We start from the raw sequence: 15,356 nt of genomic DNA on the forward strand, positions 1-15,356 counted from the left end.
GGAGACCCTTGAAAAAACTGTATTGATGGAAGCAATTATGGAAGATTGCAAAGGGAGGCGTAGACAGGAAATGGCACATCTTTATCAAAATGGCGGCAAGGCTACACCCACCCAGCCTAGACCATTTATATCAACAGAGCTCCCACTTACAGAAATTCAGAGTGTAGATAAGGAATCGGCAAGGGGAGTCCTACGGGGGACCCAGAAACTGCTACGTTCCCAATATTTAACTTGGCAAAGCAGTTTGATACAGAGACGCAAAATCGAAAAAGGAAAAAGAGGCCTCAGTCTATGGAGAAAGTAAATAAATAATCAAAAAAAGTTAGAAAGAGGAAATAAAATGTTACCAGAGCTTTCTTGCGTAACATGCAAACCCCTGGGCAAAATGAGAATTTGCAAACCTCCAAAAAACCCTGAAGAGAACTTGTGATTCCAACTGCTGCAGACTCTCCGCTAAGACAGCCATCAACCCCCCCAGCGTCCAAGTCCCCATAACGATCAGAGGAACCTTGACTCCTCCGCGGGGACATGCTTGAGTGATTTAATTTAGATCATTGATAAAGAGGATGACGAGGGATGGAACAACTTAAGTGAAGCAGATTAGCTCGAAATCGAGAGACAAGAAAATCAACTGAGCCAAGCGGAAGCATAGGAGGGAAGTGGGTTGCAGAACTTCCTACAAAGAGGCGACTAACTGTTTCAAACCCTGGAGGCCAAAAGACTGGAGCAAATTAGTACTGCCGATAAACAGGCAGCTGACCCCAAGTTAAGGCAAGCAGAAATTAATTCTCAAGAAAAGCCTATGGATAGAAAGAGAATGGAAAACGGTCGGGAAAGTGCAAATTCCATAGTGGCCCCAAACTTGAGCAAGTTGAAAATAAGCCTGGAGAGAATATTGCCGAGCAGTGATGCCCCAATATTAAACAGATGAAATGTCATGAGGTTGCTGCACCTTATTCCCGCCTCAAAATATATAATGACTGACGACATTAGGGTGGAGGAATTGATGAACGAAAAACGTAATGACTGAGTCACCTTACATCTGGACTCTCTACTAATTAAAGACGTGTTGCTGGAGCACAGCAATAAACCTCTGCCCATGGTTTATGATTTTAGCGAACATTGGGAAACCTTGACTTCAAATTCTATCACTCAACTTTATGAAAGGCTGTGTTCTACAAACATACAAAGCAAAAGGCCTGAAGGAGGGAAGCTCGGCCCACTAAATCCTCCAGTGCCAGCCAGTCAAGGCTGGATAGCGCCAACCCATTATCTATTCAATTCACAGTGGAAAATCGCTCTCAAAAACAGGGAAGGGATATTACATCTGCAGACCTTAAGCAAGGAGATGCAGAAATCATGAAGTGGAGTTGGCTTGCGGGTGTATTAGGAAAAGTGAATCATAAATAGACTGCTCCTCAGCCGATAAAGTCGAGAGTTATTTTAGGTTCCTGGAACTCTGGAACTCTCAAGGATTTAATTCATTATTTTCAGAGGATTTGGCTGTCTTGACCACTCTAATTCTAAATTTTTATAGAGGCGTCAACAAATTAATGTTGAATCCTTTATTGTATCAGTGATGCCTAGTGTGGACGATTCTCTGATTGATTGGGCAGATTGTGATATGTGGGGATTTAAATATGTGACTGCTATCCAAGGAGGGTACCCCGCTTCGCAGCTGAGGTGGAAAAATGGGTTACAGAAACTAGAGTATGCAAAATGCTGATGTTAAACGGGTAAATTGAGGGTGACAGACCTTGGGGCCTGTACAAGGAGAAACAGAGTCCAAGAGGCCTGCCGGACTATTGTTTTGTGTCGAAAGGTGTCTGGGCTATTGTTGAGAGGTTTGAAGTCTTACGTTTGCCGCAGAGTGACAATGACATGCTAGTTACTACCCTCTGCCTACCCCATCCGGCCCGGTCCAACCAGAAAATGCCTGTGGTCAACCTAGCTTGGGGGTAAAATAGACTAAAGATCAACCCCAGGGAAGTGGTCAAAATACTAAGATGTTTTACTCAAGCAATAGGGTGGGACCCTGACATAGTAGAATACTCGTGGATTTTAATCAAGTCCAAGATAAAGGTGGAACCACCCACATAACACCCAGGCACGCATACGATCACGATGTAGTGAAGGCCAGACGAACCATGCGAACAGTCATCAAAAGGCTGCAGAAGGAGAAAGGCTTGGGTACAAATGGCAAATTAAGAATATGTAGACAAAAATACAAACATTGGATCAAAGGAAATAAAGCCAGTATCCAGCAGAAGGATGCAGAACAGATGCTAAGAGCTGTGTGTGGGAGAAACACAAGATGAATTTAGGACCTAATAAATAACAGGGGGACATATAGAGAAATCCACATGATGGGCCAGGTTACAGAGGACAGATGGGTCGAGCCCTACATCACCCTCTTCTTAAAAAGAGACAAAAACGTAGTGGTGAACAGAACTTCAGAGGGGAAAGCGCGGGGCCTTCACCTTTGATATTGTAGAGGCCAAATGGATGCGGTCTAAACTCAGTTCATCCAGGGCAGCCGGCCCTGATGGCCTCTCAAACTTTGCCCTGAAGTCGAACATTGATATTTGGGCCAATCTGGTGGTCGCCCGGTTTGACCAAGTGATAATCACGCGACAGGTGCCTCTGGCTTGGCGCAAAGCGATGTGGTCCCGATATTCAAGAAGGGCGATAGTTCTTCGGGTCGCCTCTATCTCCCTTCTTGAACTCCTTAGGGAAGGTTTTTGCTTCTGTTCTCCCGAGAGATCTGAACACATGGGCAACGAAGAGCGGTCAAATTGATCCGCAACAGTCCGGCTTTATAAAGGGGGTGTGGACATCCCTGAATTTGTTCATCCTCAATTTGTTGAAACGGGACGCTATAAAGTCTCAAACTTGTGCCTATATGGTCGTTATTGACCTAAGACAGGCATTTGATGGAGTGGATAGGAAACGCCTATGGACCAAACAAAAATGCTGGAATGGTCCACCAGTTTATATACTTGAGGCAATAGAGTAACTCTATACAGACACCTCAATCCAAATAAGGTTAAGCACAGAAGGGACTCTGTCCAGGAAAATACCTACTTTCTGTGGGCTGGAGCAGGGATACCCGCTTTCTCCCCTGCTATTTAGCCTTTATCTTTCAGACTTGGGAATTTTGCAGAAGGCGATTAGAGCTTTCCCCCTAGGCTAAATAACCAGATAGTGCCTTGGGTCCTATACGCCGACGACAATGTTATTTTGGACCAAACGTCCATTGGCCTCCAGCGGTGAATTGAAGCATTCAAACATTACCTGGGGGAGAATGGCATGATAATAAATGTCGGAAAATCTAAGGTCCTGGTGATGTCATCGGCGTGTAGGAAACAGAAAGAAACTTTCCGCTGGAGGGCGGAGGACAAAACCCTGTAGATAGTGGAGTCAATAGTCTACCTAGGGATTGTGATTAATAAAAGCCTGTCTGATCAAGGTCATTATACTTTCCTGAGGGACAAAGTTAAACGAACGTCCCGGGGGGCCGCCATCGTTAGGCGCTATTTTTTTTTTCACTGACACCAGTGATTACCTTTTACAAGCAAAAGGTCGTCCAAGCACTCACATATGGGACCAAAGCTATCCTAAATCTCACATGGGAAGTGTGTACATTATTGGAGGGATACTTTTGGCGAAAAGTGTTTAGGCTGCCAAGATCATTACCGGTTGCAGTGTTACGCCACGAACTGCGTTTGCAGTCTACGACTTTGGTGGTGTTATGGAAGTGCATGGCACTCTATCGTAAGTGTACACTAGAAAAGGGGGTGCTCCCTTTGCAATTTTGAAACCTCCGAAGTGCGAGGGAAGTCCCATCAAAGAATGGAGGAGGAAAATAGAAGCGTAGGTGGTTTTCCATGGCATAGACCTGTGGGGTCCTATCAGGAAATCCAGCCAAAGTCAAAGATCTACTTGAAAAGGTTGACTGGATAGAAACCACAGAGGCGAAGAAGAAAATCACTCAGAGGATGGATTATGGAAGGAAAAAAGAAAAAGAGGGCTTAATGATCTGCCAAGATACCTGCAGAAATATCCATCAGCTCGCTATCGAGATCTCTTGTTAAGATGTCGGCTGAGCATCATGCCCACAAAAGAGATCCTATTAAGAAGACATCAAATACAGGCGGGAAATGCCTCGTGTCGATTTTATAGTGATAGGGACCAGGTAGATTCCCTAACACACTTGGTCATGAGGTGTCCTTCTCTGACAGATCCAAGATCACTATATGTTGGAGAACACTTGATAAAAACAGCCACACTGTCAATCGAGGAATTGTGCGAGTTAGTTCTAACGGGTGAGAAAGTTAGCATGGCTCTTGCAGCAATGACATTTGTGGAGAGAATTTTCAATGAAGATAAACAATTTGTGGGGAGCTGTGGAAATCTTTGAGTTATTCGATTGCATTGGGGAGGTTCGAGGCGGCGCATATTATGGTTTTATGATTAGGAATTTGTATTAGAAATGGATGGAGAAATTGGTTTTGCTTTTGTTTCTTTAAGTGATTTTAATTGTCTGTGAAAATGCTTTATGATTGGGATTTTTTTTTTCTCCCTTCGTTGGCATCTATGTTCCCATTGGTCTGTTTTCTTTCGAAGGTATGGATGTAAACTGTTAAAGGTTTCTATTTTGCTTTCTACATGTTTGCATTAAACCAATAACACTTTTAATTAAAAAAGATGTTTTAAATAATGTTGAAGCATACTGGTTGAAGGTAATTTTCTTAACTTTAATTTTTATTATGTATTTAAACAAGAAAACAGACAACAGCACCATGTCCACAACTCAGTAAACCAAACCCAGCCCCCACCATCTCCAACATAAAGTGGTGATTTCAAGCAAGTAGGTCACACTAGTAAGATCGACAGGCCTTCTGCCCCTAGCAAGGGCTGACACCACTTAATGACTCTGGGGACCGGGCGCAAAGCCCCTGTTCCTGGAACACCCCTTGTGCCACCTTTCAGGCGTCCGCCCCGTAGGCCTAGGCTCCTCTCACACCCCACCAGTCTGCCTGGTGGACCCCACCATTTGCCCCAGTCCACACCCACTTCAGCCCTCGTTAGACCTTCCACTGAAAGGGGAAGCAGGGAGGGGAACAACACACTTCAATGACCTAGCCTCTAATGGACGTACCAACCCCATTTGCAAATCACCCGCCCCCACTCCTCTCTAAAGAGCCCTATGAAGTCCTTGACCAGGGCCGTCAATTTTCCCATTGCGTACATATCCCTCAATTTGAGGAGTCAATCGACCCTATCAGGCAAAACTAGGTTCTTCTATTTCTGAGCCAGCGCCACTCTACGCGCTCTGAGCATGGCTTCCCACAATCTAGGTTATCTAGAATTATCAGTATTCCTAGGAGAGAGCACCAGCAGCATCTGGAGAGGGTCCAGCAGGAGGGTCTCCCCAATAACCTCTGACATCCAACCCAGCAAGGACTCCCAATAGCTCCGGACCTTTGGACAGAGCCACCACATGTGTGCCCGGGAACCCACCTGGCCACACCCAAAGACGAGAGGAGTATGCAAACCTTCTAGAGATCATCAAAGGGTTGCCGTGCCATCCGTGTAGCATTTTAAAATTGTGCTCCATAGCTGCATTAAATAGGTTGCCAAGAAACAATCTTGTATATCTTTAGCCACGTCTCGGCAGGGATCTCCTCTCCACCCAACTTGTTCCAGAAAGACTTATGGTTCTGTCTATCCTGCATGTCTGCCACTTTCAAAACCTTGTAAATATGGGATAGAGCACCCTTCCTGGACTCTGAGATGCCAATAGGTCTCTTGAATAGTGTGAGGGGTCTACCCAGGTTACCACCCCATTTCTGATAAGAGAATATCCACTTCAGATGCAGGTATTCAAAAATAGTAATCTTGTCCCTACCCAAAATCTCTCCATAAACCTTGCCTTACTCCATACATTCCACAACACCCTCAGGCATGGGTGCTGCTTCATTTTATCAGGAATCGCCCAATACGGAGCCCAAAGTAGGTCCCTCACCTTTGCTGGGTGCACTTCAAGATCCTCCAGCTATGTCCAGTACGCCCCAACCCATCCCTCCTATGCTCCACCAGCACCCTCAATTGGGCCACCATGTAATATAAAGAAAAATCCAGAAAGCCTCCCTCCTCCCTCGGAAGGATGAGCATGGTTCTCCTAATCCTTGGACTCTTATTCTCCCAGACAAACCTATTCACTACTGCCTGGAGATCTCTGAAGGAACTCTCAGGAAGCCTTGTGGGCAATGTTGTGAAAATGTATAGGAGAGGAGGGAGAATGCTCATTTTCACAGCTGTCATACGACCATACCAGGAAGAACGAGTGAGCCCAATCTTCCCAGGTCCGATTTAATAACCTTCATAAGGGGACCAAAATTAGCTGCCACAAGCGCAGTTAGGTATCTAGATAATAGTAACTCCCAGATATCATATGGATGACATCTCCACCCTGACCCCCAGCACAAATGTCCTCTGATCGATCCTGGGATCCAAGATTTGAATTGGCATCATCACAGACTTGGATTTATTAATGTTCAACCCAGAGAAGGCCCAGAAGGTGTCAATAAGGGGGACAACACTGGAAGGGAGGACGGGGTATCCACAAAATATGCCAGTATGTCATCTGCGAACAGGGTAAGCTTGAACTCTACGTCCCCCCTTCAAATGCCCAGAATTCACTGGTGATCACGTACCGGTATGGCCAGATGTTCCTTTGTGAGTGCATAAAGCAACGGCGATAAGGGGCACCCCTGCATAGCATCTATGGGAAGGGACCCAAAAGACCACCATTAACCTGGACTCGGGCGAACAGGGCCCTGTATAACACACCCATCCATTTACGGAAGTTAATCCCTATTCCCATTCTCTCCAAGAGTATGGCCATGTCTCCACTCTACCCTATCAAAGGTTTTCTCTGAATCAATGGAGACCAAGCATGCGTCAAGATCAGATTCCTGTGTGAAGTGCAGCATGTCAAGTGTCTTCCAAATGTTGTCCGAGCCCTGTCTACCCTTGATGAACCAGACCTGGTCCCTGTGTATCAGAGACGCAGGAGACCTTCCAACCTTTTCCCCAATAGCTATGTCATTATTTCAACTCTGTATTAAGGAGTGAGATCGGACAGCACGAAGAGCACTGCAACGGGTCCCTACCCTCCTTCGGGATCACCACTATAACGGCAAGCCAATCTTTGTCTCCGGGAGGATATCCACCTCCAGGACCCTGTTGAAGACCCTGACCAAATAAAGCACCAGCAAGGACCGATGCATCTTATAGAACTTGACCGTGAACCTGTCATCTCCTGGTTTCGTACCACCTTTCATAGCCTTCATTGTCTGTATGACTTCCTCCTCGGGGCGTCCAACACTGACGCTGTGTCCCTCAATATCTGGGATCGACAACTTGTCCGGCAAGTCATTTGTACGGAAGTAATCACCGTCAAATTCCGACCTGTAGAGGTGTTCATAGAAGGCCCTAAAATCAGCCCCAATACTCTGCGTCATGATGGGTTGGCCCCTCCCCAGGATTAATAGCCCTCACCATCTTGCCGCGCTGGTTCTCCCTCAGTTTCCAAGCCAATATCCTGTCAGCCCTGTCCCCTTTATCGTAATCTCTGTTTGAGTAACAGCAACTTCTCCTCTGTGTTATTCATTAGAAGCTCCTTTAGCTGAGTTTTATAGAGGCTAAGTTTCCTCGCCTGGTCTTGAGATATTTGGCCGCAAGTGTGCCGCCCCGGTTGGACCTCTGCGATCTTGTCCCTGAGAGCACCTGTCCCCCTCATCCATTCTTTCTTCTTTTGGGAGTCAATTCGGATTAAGACACCTTGGGCGGAGGCCTTGAACCCATCCCATAGGACGTGCGGACCCATCTCCCCATTATCGTTCAAATCAAAATATTTGTTTATCGCTCCGAACACGGATTGGGCAATTTCCTTATATTTCAAAAAGGAGTTGTTGCACTTCCATCTCCCTTTCCGCGGGGACCCCCATCGTCACGCATACTAAATCGTGGTCCGACCAAGGAACCGGGTCGACCTGGGACTCAGAAACATGGCCGTACAAGGAGCTTGCCACAGGATATAGTCTATCCTTAAGAATTAATCATGCACCCACGAGTAAAATGTAAAGGGGGGGTCCGGGGAGCTTCTGGGGACAGAGAATCCACCAAACCCAGTTCCTAATTGATCCTAAAGAAATGCTTTGAAACCCACACATCCTGCTTACTCCCCTTATGAACCCCCATCCGTCTCCTGTCCCTAGAGGGGTCCAGGACCATATTAAAGTCATCACTGACTATCGGGCTGACCACCACAAACAGCTGAAGCCTCTCCTTGACCCTCTCCCAAAAGGGACTCTGCCACTCATTAGGACAGTAAACCACCCCTAGGGTCAGAGGGTTACCCTGAATTCGCCCTTTGACAAAGAATATCATCCTTCGGGGTCTCTGAGAGCCATTTCCACCTCCAAGCCCAGGTCCCCGGAAACCACAATGGCCACCCCTCTCTATTTCTAAGTAAAGGAAGCATGATAGACCTCTCCTATACCCCTAGATTGAAAGCGTGATTCTTGACCACGTAACCAGTGTGTTTCCTGCATACGAAGAACATCTAACTTAGCTTGTGTAAATTCACGGACCACAAGAGAGCGCTTTGCTAGAGGTGTTAACTCTCCTACATTCAGGGAGCCTTCCGCCATCTCCTTAAGTAAACTATCCATTGGAGCCTAACTACTTCCCCCTTCCATACGCCTCCGGGGGCACACGCCCTCTGCCCCGCCCTACAACCTGTCACCCCAAGACCAGCACATCCCACCTACACATAGCACAAAATTACCAAACCAACCCCACAAACAACCCACACCCTTTACCCTTTCCCCTCACCCTCAACAAACCAAACCTCCCTACCCCTGCCCCAGTGTCCAGCCAGGAACTCCTTCCAGAGCCGGACCCCAGCTTTACCACCAGAAGAAACTGCCTGGCCAGGCCTCTCCTCCATCGTTTATCACCACCTGAGCCCCTCCACCATCTCCCCCCTTCCAACCTCCACCCATAAAGCTACCCCAGTCCTCCCCCAGCGTCCACTGAGCATCATGGGACCACCCATCAGGTGGTTGGAAGGGGGCCCCCTCCCTGAAGGCCCCCCCTAGATACCACCTTCCACCCACATCCAAAGCCCAGACCGCCCCACACCGGGACAAACAAGCCTGCTCCTTGGGACCAGTTCACTCTCCCCCCACTGGAGGCGTGTTAAGTCTTATACTTCCTTGAGTCCAGGATGTCCCTCCGGACCTTCCGGTTCGCTCTTTTCAGCTCCTCCTTCGTACTTCCATTAGAGTCGGGGCCCTGACCGTTCGTAGCCAATAGTTCCTCCTTCGCCCTCTGAATGTCTTCCTCAGTCAACAGCTTGAAACTCTGACCCAATGTACAAAGGCCAGCGAAAAAGGGTAGCCCCAGCAGTATTGCACCCCTGACTCTCTAAACCACCTTGTCAGGGGGGGTAGGAGGGGGGAGCACAGGCGGCGTATCGCCAGGGTGAATGCTGAGAGGTATATCGTGATGGAAGACCCATTGTATGAAATAGCATCCGCTTTCCTAGCCGTCTCAAGAATTCTGCCTTTTCAGCATAGTAGTGAAAGCAAACCAAGATAAAGCGAGACCTCGACCACCACCTCCGACTCTATGGGCTCTGTCATGGTAGGCTCATCAGTGGCATCATCTTCAAACAACAGCTTGAACATGTCTTTCACTGCCCAGACTATGTTCTTCTCTGTCGTCTCCCCCTCATTCTCAGGCAATCTAAAGAATCTGACATTGTTCCTCCGTTCCCTATTTTCAATGTCATCCAACTTGGGGGCCATCACCGCCTCTTGGCACTCTGCCTCCGAGAGCCTCTTGTCAAACTGAGCTTCCAAAATGTCCACGATGACTGGTTGCTCGCCAGACCATGCACCGTATCTTCTACAGTGTCCACCCTTCGATCCAGTTTGCCCAACCTGTGTCCGATGTCTGTTCTTATGCCTCAGACCTCCTCCAGTAGAGCCGCAATGTCTCTTTTAATGGTCACCGTGTCCGGGGCAGACTTCGCCATAGTGGTGAGCATCCTGCTATTGAACCCGTCACTGGCCCTTTATATCTGTACTGATGAACAGCCTGTTTCCAGCTCATCCACCACAGGACCAGGAGGAGCCGCCCCCCACTCCCTGGGGCCAAGGCATACTGTGGTCTGAGAGTGCAGCCACTGGGTAGCAAGGGGAGGGCACACAGAGCTAACAGATACTCGGTGCCCCCCTCGGTCACCTCCTTATCCACCAGCTCAGCACAGGCAGTCCAGTCCTCTGGGTGGTGGCAACAGCAAGTGCCTCTAACCCCTCTGATCAGGAACCCCCAGCGAGGTGTGGGCAGGATTACAGAAACCTTCCCACCACAAAAAGACCTTCTGATGCGGGGGACGGACCCACCTTCATCTCCAAGCTCCACAGAGACTCTCCTCACTGCGCTGTGGCCCCGGGCACCTCCCCACAACCACCCGGCTCCCCGTCAGGCCAGGCACAGTCAGAATACTGGAAAGCTTGTGTTCAGGGTGCCCGAGGCTATTTTCTCCCCTGACCAGCAATGTTTGGGCACCTGCAACCTGGGGTGGGGGGGCCAAAGCGGTGGGGTTACCGGTCCTGGAAACGTTGCAACCTCCCTGGTGGCAAAAGACAGGACCGTCACTCGAGAACTGACCCCATTATGTTGTGGAACAGGCCTGATGAACTCTGTTACAGTGGTGCTGGTTCCGTTAGATGAATAAGAGCCTCCAGCGCCTGCAAAGTAAGATGTGCCCAGCTAATGCAGGGTAGCGAAAATAGCAGCTCTCCACTCAGTTGACATGATCTGTAGCTGTAGACTTCAGAGTGCGACCCCCACCACTATCTGAGGGGTGCTGCAAAGGGCCTCAATTCAATCCCTGCCCTACGATTTCGGGTGCTACCAAAGAGAAGGCCACTCCCGACAAGGAAACCATATGGATGTGGGGGGAGGGGAGGCAACCGCAGACACCTCACAAAGCGCCCTACTTCGCAGCTGTCAGGCCACCCCAGCCGAGTTCCAGACCAGGGGTGTGCCGCGAGACCCCCGATCCCGGGTTAGAGTCATTGGGCTCCTTCGTGGCGGACTGGATCGTCCTCCTACTCGCAACTGTCCCATTTACGGCAGGCTCCTTACTGCCAGGCCGCAAGTCCTCGAAATCGCCTGAACTCCACGTAGAGCCAAAAGCCAGGTCGGGGCACGCCAACTCTTCGCTCCAACAATAGATCAGCTCAACTTTGCTGTCCCTGGGCCTAGAAGCCACAACTTTTACCCAACTGGTCCTCAGAGCTCAGCTACCGGGTGGGTGCAAACCAAGCGGTCCGGAGGAACTTGGAGGGAGGGGCGGATCAGGACCCTTAAGCGCCCCGCGTTGGCAGAGCTACGCAGAAAAGCTACTGCATCTCCGTGCCCCCTGGTGTCCAGTCCTGGTTGAAGGTTGTTGAGGGCAAATTGTGGCATACCGCTTTAGGCTTGCCCAATTCTACTCCTCTTGAAACAATTTGTTCTGAACTGGGCCTGATTTTTTTGCCACGTGATGTAAAATAGCATGTAATCTCTTATTTTAAGATGATCGATGAAAATGCAAATAACAATTCTTTACTTTCTTACTTTGCTTAAATAATAAAAGACTAACCCTGCTCTGGGACACTAGGCAAATGGCTCCAGAATGTAAAGGTTTTCAATAATGAAATGGACTTTGTGCTGACTCTTCTCTTTAATATCAGTGTGTCATTAAACAATTGAAGGAAAATACTGAGGTTTGGGATAGAAGCAATAATATGCAATGGCTTGTTACTAAATCCACCTTTCGATATTATGTCTTCCAAGGCTTTCCAATTAAGAAACATTTAGGATATATGGAATGCACAAGAAACCCCAATTTAAGGTTTTTTCTGCTAAAGCTATGTTTCAATCAGCCTCAGACTAACGAGTGCTTAGCTGATTGGGTTACGACACCTTATTCATCTAGAATTTGCCGTACATGTGGATTGGAGGTTGAAACTTTGCATCAACGTTTAAATATGTGTCCAAAATGTCCTTCGATGTATAGGAAAGGTTACAGCAAGTTTGTTGAAAAGGTAAGAAATGTCCACTCGGATCTATTCTGGGCCTTTGTGTTTTCAAGCAATGTCACCTTTATTAATTTTGCAGCATTCCACAGATGGTGTGTGTCCCTATTTTGATGATGTAACATTTCCATATACTGTAATGTGTATATCTTATAGAATTTTATAATAATTTGTATGTATAATTGTTAACTGTCAAATAGTTCCTAATGTTGGTGTATTAAAAGGTGTCAAGATTTATTTTTTAACAAATGCAGTTACTTAAAAAAAAATGTTAACATCAACCTGTGAAAAGAAGCGTGTCCTCACAGTGAAACATTTCTACACTCGGGGTGCTCTAAACGCCTCTTTCCACAAGAAAGGCAACCCAAGTCACTAGCATACATCCGATAGATAGCTAAAAAGCAGAGCAACAGCCTCCGCGGACTGACCAATCACAATTAGTGAATGCACTGCATCTCTGCAGTGAGGAGAAGCGAGGAGGTGGGCTGTCACTCTGCGCGAGCTGCCTGGAAAGCAGCACCGTTGGAGGAAGCGCAGCCGCTCGCGCCTTCATTGTCGCCTCTGGAGACGGGGCGCCTTCCGTGTGGTAAATGACTTTCATGATGCATTTTCAGAAGCGTATCGATTCCCGGGCGCGGGGGGCGGTGAGGTGCTGCAGCCCGGGAGCCGGGCTCGTCGTCGGCGACATGCTGAAACAATGGCAGGGCACAAGCAGCGCTCGCCGCTGAGAGCCTTTCCTCAGGCGAAGATGCGTATGCTCCCGCGCGCCCTGGACTCTGCGCACGAGTGGACGGTATGTGCCAATCAGAGGGGCAAGGGCTGCACCTGCACCGAGGACTCGTCGGGGGAGGTAAGAGGACTTCTCTGCAGCAGAGGCCAATGTGCCTTAGAACATGCTAACCGTGAGAGGGGGAAAAAAACATTGTATAGAATGCTGCAGGTATTTACAAACGTGGGTGTACAGGGCTGAGCACAGGCGATTGGGCCGTGTGGGCAGGAGAAGCTTTGCTGCGAAATCTTAATGCTGCCCAAGTTCTGTCCATATTAACTAGCATTTCCGCTGGAAAAGAACGTGCGCATTCAGGGTGCATACACCGCGAGCCTTAATAATCCTTAAGGATATTCCGAGCCTTGCCCGAGAAGGGATGCATGCATTGACAATGTGCATCCGGGCGGCTCGGCGTCCGGCTCCCCTTCAAAGGGCTTGCACTCCCTTCTGGGGCGGATACACGATTTCCATAATCACCCCATAATCCTAGTAGCAAGAATCGTACCTGCAGTCTCAGTGGGACTTAATTGTGTGATAACGCCATAAGGCCGGGCGCTCGTAGCGCAGGTAGAGAGCGAGTTTAAGTCTCCGCTCAAAATCCCCGTACACGCAGATCGGGATGGCACCGTTACACGTGAAATCCCAGGGTGTCCCACGCCACACACTCACACGGAATGCTTTTAATGCTGGCTGGGTTAAAAAGATGGCTCTGGGCGAATGCAATTATTATAATTCTCTTTGAATTAAGAAACGGCCTTGTCACGTGTTATTCTTGAACCTGCGGCCCAAAATGTGCAGACCATATTCCAATGTGACATTACCAAATGTTTCACGTCGCATGGATTATGCAAACGTGTGTTACTGCAATGCATACATTTCGCTTTTTCTTTTTTACAAGGGCCCCAGCATCCGAATCAATTCGCCAGCGAGTGAGAAAATGAAGAATGCCATTGAGCGAACATCTTTCTAGCCGCCTGGATCTGCGGGTGACAGGATGGAGAGCACGTCTACAGCTATGCCATTAAATCGCTAAGGGATTGAAACAAAGAAATATGGAGGTTGGCAGTCGAAGTGTCTGAGCGTCTAACACTGCAGGGGGCCGAGGTCACAGGCGACCGAGGCACACCACGACAAAGCCAGCTCAGCGCCATGGCGACAACCTAACAACAGAAATGGGATCCGGTTTATGAAGGGATTCGTGCAATAGATGCCAAAGTGCTAAGACTACGGACTCGTGACACGAGATAGGCCGATTTGCAGAAGGAACGCCTATGCTACCCCGGCGGGCCGAGTCTGGGGGCACCATGTCTTCTCAGCGTTACTGCTCAGTTAATGAGAACAGAAGTCATTAGAACTGGCAGATGCATTTCTCCCAGGCTTGCTTAGCAAGTGACCTATCTCCTACTCAAGCCACAGATGGTTTCCTTCAAAGCACATGCTCTAGGTTTTACAATGTATACAATCTTCTGGGAGGATTCCATCTTCCAAAACAAGTGGGGAGGCAGGCTATTCCGGTTCTTGGAGCACAAATATATCATTTGCAATGCCTGATGCAGCCGAAATCGCATGGCTCTTTCCACAACTGCAAATATCCAAAATATTCAGCTATGCAATGCATGGGGGGACGAGAGGACGTGCTTAAGCGAGGTTAGTTGCAGACGAGTGTCTGTCGACGGGATGATGGACATCAAGCAGCTACCCCTGGTCTTCCGTGAGCTCTGCATTCAAGTAACCCCCTGGCCCTTCAACAGCATCCTCTCTGGTGTGGCGTGGGAGAGGAATAAATGACAAAAATCTGCACAACGCGAAATCAGACGCATCGATCTAAGAGACGTGTCAATAATTCAGCGGAAGGCAGCATCATGGATCCAGTGGTGGGAAACGGGTCCAGCGAGCTGAAAGGCCCCTGAGGCCACAGGTAGGTCACAGCCCAACTAGGGCCACGCGCTGTTTAACATTTGCCATATAACACAGCTCTGGCTAAGATGTGCTTTATTTATCAATTACCTGTCTATTCCGACATGTTTTTTTAATGCAACTACAAAACCCTCCAGATATGACAAAGAACCGGTACATGCTCCATTAGACTGTTTAGAATCAAATTTGGCACACTGCACATTTTCCATTTCCCTTATATTTCAGTTTATTCTAATGGCCAATAGCATTGCACGTTTCAGCTCGCCTGCATGTAGCCCCCCTCTGGCTTCCACCAGTGGAACAGAGCCCTATTTGTCAAGTTATGCGTTTGCAGCGCTTTCTGGGAGGTGTTCGTTGGCTGCCTGGTTAGCATGTGCAGCGAGGCTGTTGTCTTGTCACAGGGAAGGAAGTCTGTTGAATCAACACATGTGAAATAAGTTACCACTAATACGGGCACCAGGGACACTTGCAGAGCTTCCAGGGTAAGCCTTTGGGACGCCCTGAAA

The 15,356-nt window shown here is 48.3% G+C and overlaps 2 protein-coding genes across 2 annotated transcripts in view; one reads left to right on the forward strand and one right to left on the reverse strand.

Moving 5' to 3' along the window:
* COG5 (component of oligomeric golgi complex 5) overlaps nt 1–15,356 on the reverse strand; it is a 2,640,594-nt gene that overhangs the window by 1,807,145 nt on the left and 818,093 nt on the right. The window lies entirely within an intron of this gene.
* Nucleotides 12,641–15,356, forward strand: part of GPR22 (G protein-coupled receptor 22) — a 47,154-nt gene continuing 44,438 nt past the window's right edge. Inside the window, exons 1-2 of the mRNA XM_069629141.1 lie at nt 12,641–13,014; nt 13,832–14,851. The gene's annotated coding sequence lies outside the window, so the exon portion shown is untranslated. The remainder of the gene's footprint in view (nt 13,015–13,831; nt 14,852–15,356) is intronic.

The sequence above is a fragment of the Ambystoma mexicanum genome, chromosome 12, assembly GCF_040938575.1.
Source record: "Ambystoma mexicanum isolate Mex_15411 chromosome 12, UKY_AmexF1_1, whole genome shotgun sequence".
NCBI lineage: Eukaryota > Metazoa > Chordata > Amphibia > Caudata > Ambystomatidae > Ambystoma > Ambystoma mexicanum.